The 13,333-nt window shown below is 42.2% G+C and overlaps 1 long non-coding RNA gene across 1 annotated transcript in view; it reads right to left on the bottom strand.

Annotated features, from left to right (window-relative positions):
• Positions 1–1,374: 1,374 nt before the first annotated feature.
• Positions 1,375–13,333, bottom strand: part of LOC307043453 — a 183,987-nt gene continuing 172,028 nt past the window's right edge. The window contains exon 2 of the long non-coding RNA XR_013809388.1: positions 1,375–4,735. This is a non-coding gene — a long non-coding RNA (uncharacterized lncRNA). The remainder of the gene's footprint in view (positions 4,736–13,333) is intronic.

Raw genomic sequence — 13,333 nt, 5'->3', positions numbered from 1 at the left:
AGCAGCACAGAGCTCTTCCAGGAATTGATGTGTGCTAGACAGCATGAAAAGGAAGCTCCACAGAAATTCCTATACCGCATGATAGGACTGAAACAAAAAATAATGTTCACCTCCAGGCAGGCAAATACACTTATTAAGTATGATGCATCTACACTGCAGGGTGTGTTTTTGAATGCAGTCTATCAAGGCATGGGAGAGAGACATGAGGATGTCAGACGGGAGCTGGAACCACTGCTTGCTGACCCCACTGTGTCTGATGAAGCTCTGTTAAGGCAGGTTATCAAGACTACGATGGAAGAAAGTGAAAGAAAGCGCAGACTGGGACGCAGTTCCAACCGCAAGTTAACTCAAGCACACAGCATACTCGCTGAACCTGAAGAGATACTCAGCAGTGTGGGAGAGACTAAAATCAAAAGTAAGGATAATGTCATCCAGAGATTGAGTGCTCAGGTTGAGGCTTTAACACAGGCAATGGAAACACTGAAACAGCTATCAACAACAACCCAGGTGCCTGAGGGGCGACATCAAACCACCCACCAGTGTTGCTCTGACAAAACCAGACCAGAAAAGAAGACCAGGAGACCGTATGGGTGCCCACAATGCATAGCTCAGGCTCAACCAAACTGTAGCCACTGCTTTTTCTGTGGGGAGGAGGGTCATCGTGCTGTAGGCTGCTTGAAAAGACAGAAGTAGGCGGGAAACGGGCACCGGTCAGGGCAACGGGACGACCACTGACCGACCCAAAGGACAAGTCCCACCCCCAGGAGGTTGCAGCAGCAAGACAAAGCACCGGTCATACACCTATCAACACGCAGAAAAATAACGAACAACACCCAATCAAAAAGATAGCTCCGCTAATTTGCCGAAAGTCGCTATTGAGATGTAGCATGAACGGTTACGCCATAACCGCTCTTTTAGACTCTGGGGCCAATGTGAGCATAATAGACAGTGCTTGGAAAGATAGATACTTACCTGGACAAGATATTAGAACCCTCAGTGAACTCATGGAGGATGATCTCTACGTGACGGCTGTCACAGGAGATGCAGTACCTTATGAAGGATGGATTGAAGTGGTAGTAAACCTGCAGGGAAACGATGATCCAGACTTATCTATTCGAGTGCCTTTCCTAGTGAGTCGAATAAAAATAGACAGACCAATAGTTGGTTTTAATGTCATCCAGGAACTCTTTAGGAGTCATGAAAGTAGACCCAAAGTTATATCTATCCTTGTCAACTTGCTTACTGGTGCTTTGGGGATTGACAGTGCTATGGCAGAAGCTATGGTGAGTTTCATAAAGACTGAGCAAAAACAGGAACAACAGAATGCTGCAGTAAAGATAGGAAGGAAAGAAGTCACTATTTCTCCTGGCCAGGTAGCTTATATTAAGTGCAGGGTACCAGTAGATATGAGTGAATCTGACTCACTTGTGCTTTTCGAACCCAATCCCAAAGATACAACACTGGCACAGCTGAATGTTGGAGAAGGACTAATGGCGATCCAACAGACAGAGACCTTTCGTAAAGGTGCCTGTGTCAAACCATTCCAGAAGTGCTGTGACTCTGACCAGCTGTACTGTTCTAGGCAACATTGAAACCATTGATAGAGTGATAGAGACAGACAACCCAAGCAGCAAGGACAATCAAGGCCAGGCAAATATCGCCAGTTCTTCCACATCACCACACTCTTTGGTGACAGTGACAAACCCACTTCTGCACTGTGGCACCCACCTGTGGATGTCAGCCACCTGAGTGATGAGCAACAGATGAAGGTGGAACAGATGTTACGAGAATCGGCAGCCTTTGCTAAAGATGATGGGGACATAGGCTGCATTCCCAGCCTGCAAATGTCCATCAACTTAAAGGACAACATCCCAGTTCAGCACACATACAGTGCAGTGCCCAAGCCCCTTTATAAAGAGGTTAAAGAGTACATCCAAGACCTGCTTGTAAAAGGGTGGATAGTTAAGTCCAAATCTCCGTACTCAGCCCCTGTAGTCTGCGTCAGGAAAAAGGATGGGTCCCTAAGGTTATGCATCGATTATAGAATGTTAAACCAGAAAACAGTACCAGACCGTCACCCATTGCCTCGTATCCAGGAACTCATCGACACCCTAAAAGGCCAAAGCTGGTTCAGCATTTTAGATCAAGGCAAGGCCTACCACCAGGGCTACATTGCTGAAGTATCCAGACACATGACGGCGTTCATCACCCCTAGGGGGCTGTATGAGTGGGTGAGGATACCCTTTGGACTCTCCAACACCCCTGCTGCTTTTCAGCACAGCATGGAGGAAATGTTGGACTCTCTGCGTGACAACTGCTGTATCCCTTACCTCGATGACATCCTCTGCTACTCCGACTCCTTCACAAGCCATGTTGAGGGAGTACATCAAGTCCTGAGAGCCTTGCAGTCCCATGGTGTCAAGCTTCGACCAACAAAGTGTGAGCTGTTCCAGAAAGAGGTCAGGTATGTTGGGAGGCTGGTCTCTGCAGACGGTATCAGGATTGACCCAAAAGACATTGATGCCATCATGTCCCTGAAAGAGAAGAGGCTAAGCACAGTTGGAGAAGTGCGGAAGTTACTGGGTTTCTTAAGCTACTATAGAGCCTATATTCAAAACTTCTCAAGCATTGCAAAACCAGTTTATGATCTGTTAAAAATTAAAGGAAATTCTACCGTGACACAGGGGAAACATAAGGTTGGAAAAGGAGCTCAGCTGCCCTCAAGGACACCTGTCCTGTGGACTGATGATCACCAAAGGATCCTTGAACAGCTGATTGACACGCTTTCACGCCCACCTGTGTTGGCCTATCCGGATTTCGAACTGCCATTTGTGCTTCACACTGACGCATCTCAGCAGGGACTCTGCGCTGTGTTGTATCAACGACAGGATGGAAAATTGAGAGTCATCGCCTATGGTTCAAGAACTTTGTCTCCCGCTGAGAATAATTACAACATGCACTCAGGGAAACTGGAGTTTCTTGCCAACACCGATATGTGTGAAATTTAGGGATTACCTGTTCTATGCACCCCATTTCACAGTATACACCGACAATAATCCCCTCACATACATAATGAGTACGGCCAAGCTGAATGCTGTGGGCCACCGATGGGTAGGTGAGCTAGCAGACTTTAGGTTTGATGTCAAATACAGGCCAGGAAGAGTGAACATAGACGCAGACAGGCTCTCTCGTCTCCCTCTTGACATTGACACCTACGTCAGAGAGTGTACTGAGGAACTCACAAGAGAAACCATCCAAACCACATGGGATGGTTGCGAGTCTGCAAAGAGGCAGGATGTTGCATTGGACCTGGCTTCATGCTCAAAGTCACCTGTGAATGTGTCACCCCTTACCATTGACCACAGTGAGCTCGTCAATGCCCAAAGGAAGGACCATGCAATCGGTGAACTTATCAAACTTAAAGAGGCCAAGGCAGTATTGACCAATGAGGACAGGAAGAAAGCCAGTGGTACACTTAGAAAGCTCATGCACGAGTGGGGAAAACTGCACATGGAAAATCAACTGTTGTACCGGACAGCCAGTCAGCGGCAGCAGCACGTCTTACCATCACAATACCACCCCCTGGTACTAAAGCATCTCCATGACGACATGGGACATGTTGGGGCTGAAAGGTTCATCCACCTGGCTTGAGACCGTTTCTACTGGCCTTTCATGAAAAAGGACATTGAAACCTATGTAACCAGAAAGTGCCCCTGTATCAAACAAAAGAAACCTGTGACACACGTCAGATCACCAATGGGCAGCATCACTTCATCTGCACCACTTGAGCTTGTGTCTATAGACTATATGCACCTGGAAACTAGCAAAGGGGGCTACGAGTACATTTTAGTAGTTATTGACCATTTTACCAGATTCGCTCAAGTCTATGCAACAAAAAAATTAATCTGGCAGAACAGCTGCTGAAAAAATCTATAATGACTTAATTCCAAGATTCGGCTACCCGGCCAGGTTACACCACGACCAAGGCAGAGAGTTCGAAAATGACCTGTTCAAGACCCTGAGGCATCTGGCTGGAGTTGCTCATTCGAGGACAACCCCATACCACCCCCAAGAAAACCCAACTGAGAGGTTCAATAGAACACTGCTCCAAATGTTGAGGACCCTGGGAGAAAAAGAAAAGAGCAACTGGAAAGACCACTTATCGCTGGTGGTACATGCATACAACTTCACCAGGCATGAGGCAACAGGCTTCTCACCCCACTACCTCAGGTTTGGACGGCACCCGTGTCTCCCAGTAGATTTAATGTTTGGTCTGTCAGCCAAAGGTCAGACTGAAACAACAAAGGGCTATGCTAAGAAATGGGCTCTGAGAATGAAAGAGGCTTACCGGATTGCATCTGAAAACAGTCAACACTCCAGTGCAAGAAACAAGAAGTACTACGACTGTCACATCAAGGGAGTTGTGCTCCAACCTGGTGATAGAGTCCTAGTCCGCAACATGAGTGAGAGAGGTGGACCTGGAAAATTGAGGTCCTACTGGGAACAAACTTTGTATGTCGTCAAAGAACAAGTTGGTGAAATTCCTGTGTACAAAGTGTGCCCTGAGACAGGTGGTGATAAGATCCGTACCCTCCATCGAAATCTCCTACACATTGTCAATGACCTACCTGTAAACTTGCCTGAACCAACAGGAAATCCGCTACCACCTAGAGCAGGGGTTGGGAACCTCCGGCCTCCGGGCCGTATACGGCCCGCGAGATCATTTGGTACGGCCCTCGAGGTAATTTATAAACACACGCAAAAAAGAAAAAAATTCAAGAAATCTAGACCGCAAAATAATTAAACAAGCGAGTGCCTGTTTTTCCTGGCCAAGGTCAGGGTCCTTGAACACAACACGAACGTGTCATCACGTGGTATATGTCTCGTCTGATATGCGTCTGACAGGGGTGTAGTTCTAATGGAGTGCACCAGAACGCGGCTCCGGACCGGGACTTCACAAATTGCAGTAACCATAAGGAGCCGTACACATGCCGCAGTTGTTGTGTGGCTGTGTCTTTAGTTGAAAGCCCAGTGGCGATCTGTTCATCTGTCATACTGATCATACAGTCAATAACTTTGTTGTTATTAGCATCTGGTTAGCTAGCTATGCTAACGAATATAAGAAGCTTTTTCTCCAACCCAGTGAGGTAAGGCACATCTTTATATGATCATTATAGTTATAAAAAAATAAGAGAATAAAGTAAACAGGTATAAAATACCAATATGACAGTAAAAAAAAGTTATTATTAAAAATAAAAAAATCCCCCCCCCACTTAAATCATGTCCACATGGATATGAAACTAAATACATTTGCACACATCTTGTGTCCATATATTTCTGTTTTGGTGGTCATGCCACGGTGCATGCATGCGCGGGTCATGGTCAAATATCTGGATTAAGAGGTTGCTTTTTCTTTGCACAGCATGAAAGAAAGGCGAAATCAATGGGCTGTGATTTTAGTTTTTTAAGCAGACGTTGAGTTCAATAATTTGTACGGCCCTCGGAGGATGTTGTAAAAATTGAAATAGCCCTTGAGAGGAAAAAGATTCCCCACCCCTGACCTAGAGGGAAGAGCAAGAGTCATCATGTTGAGAAACAACGACAGAGACAGACATCACAAAGCAGTGACTCAGAAAACTCTGATGATGAGGCACCTAGAGTACGATACTGGCTAAGAGTACCCCCACAAGCTGGACTTCACTCACAGAATATTGAACCTAGGTCTGGATCTCAGCAAAACACAGATGGTCCGAAAAGGGTACCTGAACCACATGGATATAGAGTGCCATCGAGATATCATACACCAGAACAACATGAGGTTGTTACACCTGAGAGAGAACAACCAGAAGAACGGACTGATGAGGATGACCTGCCTGTGGATTCTGAAGCACCGAAAGAGCATGAGTATGTACAAATACCCTATGGCTATGACCGACCTGTGACACCTCAGGATGAGCCAGTGAGGAAATCCACACGGGACAGGAGACCTCCTCAAACGCTGACATTTGACTCCCTTGGTCAGCCATCCTTCAGATCATGTGGGCCTACAGACCCAGCGGGACTCTATACTGTACAAGCCCTGCCATTCTGGAGAATGCAGCCCGTTCCTATGCCACATTGCACTACACACCAGACACTGCCTTACACTACACACCAGACACTGCCTTACACTGTAATGCTACCATACATACATGCATATTGAGAAGGAAAGACTGTTACACCCACTCTCATACATATTGTATTCACCTGTACATTTAAAGAAGTGCCCTTGTGAGAGTGTGTATAAGTGTTTTCAAGTTCAAAGAGAAGGGGCATAAGTTAAGAGGTTCATGGTTAATGTCGGGAGCCATTTTTCTTTGTCGGGGAGTGTGTGACCCATACAAAGTGTGTGATCACAATGTTATGTTTATATTTAATATCATTTTAGAAACCTGTTTAACAATGGACAGCAGGGGGCAGTAGATGGCAGGGTAACACTGCCGTAAAGGGGTTTGTTGTGATTTGCGCCTGCCGTAAACGGACTGATGTGGAGACGGTGCTGCCGTTGGCTTGCCATTCTGGCAAGACCCGCCAAACGAGCAGCTAAGGATTTTGTTGTTCCTCATTTCACCTGTTTGAGAGACCAGTCTCCCAACTCGCTCGGACACAGGCTGGCGAGACAGGAAAGAGACGAACAATCCGGAAGTGGAAGTGAAGTCGGAGACGCGTGACAGAAAGCTCAGAGAGAATTGGAAAACTCGGATACATACAGAAACGGTAGCATTGGACTGTTATTGTTTGGCGGATTTGCATAAACTGTACATTGAGTGTTTCATCATGTCAACCAGCTCAGATGGTAGCCAAAGAGAAGATATGGAATGGATGATATCCAAAGCTGCGAGGAAGAAAAGATCTTTGAAAGAAAGAGATAGTTCAGAAAGAGCTAGAAGGTGGTCGGATTGGTCGGGTGAAGCCGACAAGGCTAATCAAAGCAAAAAAATCAAAAATCAGTCAAAGTGTCAGCCAAGCAATGTTGGATAAAGAACTAGAACACGAGTGGAAAGTTGTAATAGAATTCAATCAGGATGGTGGGCATTACCACCCGATTAAACTTACCAAAGCAATTGAAAAAGAGATTGGAAAAATTAAATTCGCTAAATTCATGAACAACAAGCGGGTTTTGATACATGCCAATAACAAACAGCAGCAGGAAAAGATTCTGGGAATGAACTCACTGAATGGGGAGAAAATGAAGGCGCATGTCCCAGGAGCAATGGCAAAACTGAGAGGAGTAATTTCAGGAGTACCATTGGACATGTCAGTGGAAGATATTAAAAGTGAATTAAAAGGAGGTAAAGTAGTGGAAGTCACAAGGCTTAAAAGCAAACGGGATGGCACATTCAAAGAAACATTATCAGTTCTCATTTAGTTTGAGAGAACATTACCTAAGGCAGTACAAATGGGATATTTGAACTTCACTGTTAGGGAGTACATTCCCAAACCTCTCAGGTGTTACGCATGTCAACGAATGGGGCACACAGCGCAGCAGTGTAAAGGGCAGCTAAGGTGTGCGAGATGCGGAGGAAAACATGAGTATGGAAAATGTGAAAAGGATGCAAAGGTTAAATGTTGTAACTGCGGAGGAGATCACAGTGCTGCGTTTGGAGGATGTGAAGTGCAGAGAGAGGCCAGAGAGGTGCAGAGGGTTAAGATTACAAACAAAGTTTCATACGCAGAATCAGTAAAGAAAGTAAGGGGAACAATAACAATCAATAAGAACCCTAGTGTAATGGAGCAGAGCATTACAATACAAAATGGCAGGAACACACCAAAAAGTAATCTTCAAATCCAACCCCACAGCGCCACCAAGAGCAAAGAGGATGATGATGTTCTAGGAGTGAAAAAGGTGAATCTTGTGGTATTCATATGCCATACTGTAAATGTTGCATTACAGTTAAAAAAGAAAAGTGATAGAATCAAAGCCATTGTGGAGGCAGCTGGAAAATTCCTAGACATGAAAGATATTAAAGCAGATCAGATACATGCAATGTTAGCTATAAATGGAGCTTGGGAAAATGAAAATCAGGATGAGGGTTAGATCCTTAATCATGGTTCTGCACATACTACAGTGAAACGCAAGAAGCCTCATAGCTAATGGTCAAGAATTCAAGAAATATATATATGAGCTAGAGGTGGTCCCTGAGGTAATATGTGTGCAAGAAACCTGGTTACGACCTCAATTAGACTCTGTCATTCCAGGATTTAGCTGTATAAGGCATGATAGAGCTAATAGTCAAAATGGTGGAGGGTGTGACACGTTTCTCAAAGATGGTGTGGTATATAGGGAGGTGCAATCTCCTGATGATATAGAGTGTATTATAGTGGAAATTTGCAACCCTAGGAAACAAGATAACATTAGGATAATCAATTTATACAACCCATGTAAAAACCTAACCTCTGATATATTTAAAGAAATAGCAGGCAATAAACATAGGAAGGAAGTTTGGTGTGGTGATTTCAATGCACACAACAGTCTATGGGGCAGCAACCATACAGATAGTAACGGAAATATAGTGGAAGAAATGCTGGAGAAAAGAACACTAGTATGCCTTAATGATGGACATGGCACAAGAGTAGATGTACACAGGGGGAAAGTCTCATGCCTGGATCTGACATTAGTGTCAAACTGTTTGGTGCATACATGCGAATGGTTTGTTTTGAATAGCTCCACTGTAGGAAGTGACCATTATCCAGTGCTTACTAAAATGAATACTAATGTATATATGCAGGAAGGAGGTGTAATAACCAGGTGGTGCTTTGCTAAAGCTGATTGGGGGAAATTTAGGATATGGTGTGAGGAGTTGGTACACCTGCTAACATCAGAGGGAAGCATAGAGGTCATTACAAGCCAAATAACGCAACATATACTGAATGCAGCAGAGAACAGTATACCCAAAACAACAATCAAGGGTAGGAAGAAAGTGGTGCCATGGTGGAATGAGGAATGCAGCAGGGCTATTAAAGAGCGAAATAATGCATTTAGAGAATTAAGGAAAAACATGACGCAAATAATGTCATAGAGTTTCAAAGGAAAAGGGCATCTGCTCGAAGGACAATTAAATATACAAAAAAGAGAACATGGAGAGAATTTTGTTCTACCATTGGCAGAGGAGTTCAATTAGGTGATGTCTGGTCCATGTTTAAGCGGATGAGTGGGAAAAGGAAATCCATTCAAATTCCAGCCTTGGTGGATGGGGAGAGGCTGGCAGTGACAGATAAAGAGAATGCAGATATGTTAGGAAGGACACTTGCAGCAGTACATAGTGGGGAGCATCTCAGTGATATGCATAGGCAGCAAAAACAGCAGTTACTAGCAGAGAATGAAAACGTGAAGGAGAAGAGACAGGATAATAGGTCGGCTCTGGACGTGGAATTTACAATGTCAGAACTCAAAATAGCCTTACAAGGTACAGGATATACAGCCCCAGGACAAGACCAGCTCTGCTATGCTATGTTTAGACAATTACCTATGGAAACTATGAAAATGGTGTTGAGTCTTTTCAATAAAATATGGAGAGAAGGAGATATGCCAAGTGTGTGGAAAACAGCAATCGTGCTACCATTCAATAAGCCAGGGAAAGATACAGCTAACCCTAGTAACTACAGACCAATAGCTCTTACATCACACCTATGTAAATGGATGGAAAAGATCATTGTCCGTAGGCTCTCCCATGTACTGGAACAGAAAGGGCTGCTGAGTAATTTTCAGAGCGGATTTCGTAAAGGGCGCTCCACAATAGATGCGCTAGTAAGAGTGAGTAACGATGTGGAAAAAAAATTGAAAATGAAAGAGATAATGGCAATAGTGTACTTTGACATTGAAAAGGCGTATGACTCTATGTGGAGGGATGGGTTACTGATCAAATTGGGTAGAATGGGTATTGGAGGGAGAATGTACAATTGGGTAAGGGCCTTTTTAACAGACAGGACATTTAGAGTAAAGGTTGGAGCAGATATTTCCAACTATTTTGAAATAGAAAATGGTATTCCCCAAGGGAGTGCAGTCAGTCCAATATTATTTAACATCATGATTAATGATATATTTACATGCTTAGACACATGCATACAATCGGCTCTGTACGCAGATGATGGGGCTATTTGGATGAGGGGAAGAAATGCCCCATACGTAATGGAGAATATAGCTGAAGCGATTACAAAAGTGGAGAGGTGGTCATATAACTGGGGATTCAAAATGTCAGAAAGCAAGTCATGCTACATGGTATTTACAAACAAACGCAAGATTGATGGCCAACAGCTAACACTATATGAGCGTCCAATGACAAAGGTGAATGAGTTCAAATACCTAGGACTGTGGTTTGATAGCAAATACACATGGAAAATGCATATTAATCAAGTGGAAACAAAATGCAAAAAAGTATTAAATTTATTGCGAGCTGTAGCTGGATGCAACTGGGGCGCAGATAAACAAGCATTAATAGACATTTACAGATCAATTATGAGGTCCACAATAGACTACGGTTGTATAGTATATGGAGCAGCAGCAAAAACATCGCTTTTAAAAATTGATAGAATACAATATAAATCATTGCGGCTGTGTATTGGAGCAATAAAGTCATCCCCTATTAATGCAGTTCTGATAGAAGCAGGAGAGACACCTCTGGAGATCAGAAGAGAGAAACTTGCTCTGTCATACTGGGTCAGACTACAAGGTAGTGGAGAAGAAAATATTCCAAACAGAATATTACAGGATTGCTGGGAATATGCAAAATTCCAGGAACGTGGGTTTGGCTGGACGAGTAAGGAAAGAACGAGGGCATATGGAGTGGAGAATATCCCGTTTACCAAAGCAACTCCATTTAGCAGTGTTCCCCCATGGCTGTTCCCAGAAGCTAACATAGATATGAATATCATAGAAAGGAAAAAAGAGTGGCAAATAAATGAAGTGGGAATTAAAACAAGTATGTATCTGAACGAAAAGTACTAAAAATTACCTACACATTTATACAGATGGCTCTAAGAACAAGGAAGAGCGTGTTGGAGTTGGCATATACATCCCAGACTTTAAAATATCTATTTCAAAAAGAACATCTGATCAACTATCAGTGTATACAGCAGAAATGCTTGCTGTAATAATAGGATTGCAGTGGGTTGAAGAGGTCAGACCAGATAGGTTGGTTATATATACAGATTCATTGTCCATATTACAAAGCATACAATCAACAACAACTACTAGAGAAGACATTCTCATAGAACTGAATCATAGCCTGTTAAGACTGCACAGAACCGGCATAGTTCTGCTGGGTGCCTGCACATGAGGGGGTGAAAGGGAACGAGTGTGCTGATAGATTAGGAAAAACTGCACTACAAAAGCAAATAACATTACCAGTTCAACTTGGTAAAGGAGAAGGAAAAGCAGTCATTAAGAAGAAAGGGATGGAGATCTGGCAGAAAAGGTGGGAGAAAGACCAGAAAGGCAGGGACTATCACAAAGTACAAAATACAATTACAATTAATATTCATAAAGAAAGAAACAGAAGGGAGGAAATCATGATGGCTAGACTCTGAATAAATCACACGGCTTTGAATAGTACGCTGTATATCATGGGGAAAAGTGACAGTAACAAGTGTGGGAACTGTGCAGTAAAAGAAGATGTAGAACATATATTGTTAAATTGTGACATCTATAAAGCGGAAAGAGATCAATTAAAGGCTAAAGTCTTAGAGGCAGAGAGGGAGTGGAGTGTGGTTGGTGTTTTGGGAACAAAAGGAGAGGGAGTAAAAGCTACCAGAAAGGCACTGTTTAAATTTTTGAGTGAAACTGGGGTAGGAAAAAGAATTTAACATTAGGTCAGGAAAGAACATAGATTTATTTTGTTTTGTTTTATTTATTTAATGGTTTTATTAATTAATTTTTATTTTATTTTGATTAGAACATAGGTTAATGAGTTGGAATGATGTGATGATGCATACTCATGTACAGTAGGTGGTGGTATGCACCTTTTAAGTTGTTTGCAATCCGCCAAAAGCAAGAGAAGAAGAAGAAGATTTCACCTGTTTTGCAGGTCAGTTTTGTATACATATTGTCACAAGTGTTAGAAATATCCACGGTAGTGTTGTGTCACGATGTCCTAGTTTTTGAAGTGGTGTTTGGACGTTGTTTATAGTCTGCAAATCTGCGTAGGAGACTGTCTCGTGGTTGCTGTGTGCGCGTGTGTGTGTAATGGCGGTCGCTATTTTAATGTAGCATAAGCTCTTTGATCGAAGTGAATGCAAGTACATGTAATTGTTTACAGCTCCTGTACATTTTGTAGTTACATATTTTCTGGGTTTATATCCTAAGTATTTTGTGTGTGTGTTTTGTATTATCTGTATGTGTTCTATGGACAGATTTTAATACATAAATGCTTGTGGGGTGTTAATGCTAGCACAGATTAGATTCTGATGCTTTACCTGGGAAGGTATTTAAAAGGGTTTGATTACAACATCAATATCTGAAGAGAGAAATTCTTATTTTAAGTCATGGTGTTTATTTCAAATATATTGAAGACATGAATATATATATATGGACAAGTGTTTATATTGAAGACAGAAAAGGGCATTAACCATTGTGTGTGTGTGTTGTGTCAAATGGTTAAGGACATTAACAATTGTGTGTGTGCCAAATGAATAATAAATTCTGGCAAGACCCGCCAAATGAGCAGCTAAGGATTTTGTTGTTCATCATTTCTCCTGTTTTGCAGGAATACTATCTGTCATCGCGCCCTGCATAGCGGGGCCTGTTACACATGGCAAGCCGATTTAGCTTTATTCATTTCTGAAGGATATCAAAAAATCAATTCTTACTAGTAAGAATGATAATTCTTCATATCAAAAATGCAATTCTTACTAGTAATAATGTTTATTTCTGATATCAAAAATTGAATTTTCACTAGTTAGAAAGCGAATTCTTGATATCAGAAATTAAATTGTAACTAGTTGTAATGTGTATTCTTGATATCAGAAATGCGATTTTAACAAGTGAGATTTTCTTCGTTTTTCTCATTCATTTCAATGGGAGTTGGAATTTGAACTATAGTTCAAATCCCAATTTCTGATATCAGGAATTCAATTGTTACTAGTTATAATTACATTTGAACTAGTAAAAATAAAAATTTCTGATATCAAGAATTCAATTTGAACTAGTCGAAATGCCAATTGTTGATATCAAAAATACACTTTGAACTAGTTCAAAATCGTTTTTTTATATCAAGAATTCAATGGTAACTAGTTATAAATAGAAATTGAATTATAGCTAGTAACAATTGAATTCCTGATATCAAAAAGGATTTTGAAC

This window comes from Notothenia rossii (assembly GCF_949606895.1).
Source record: "Notothenia rossii genome assembly, chromosome: 6".
NCBI lineage: Eukaryota > Metazoa > Chordata > Actinopteri > Perciformes > Nototheniidae > Notothenia > Notothenia rossii.
This window is presented reverse-complemented; position numbering and strand designations above follow the sequence as displayed.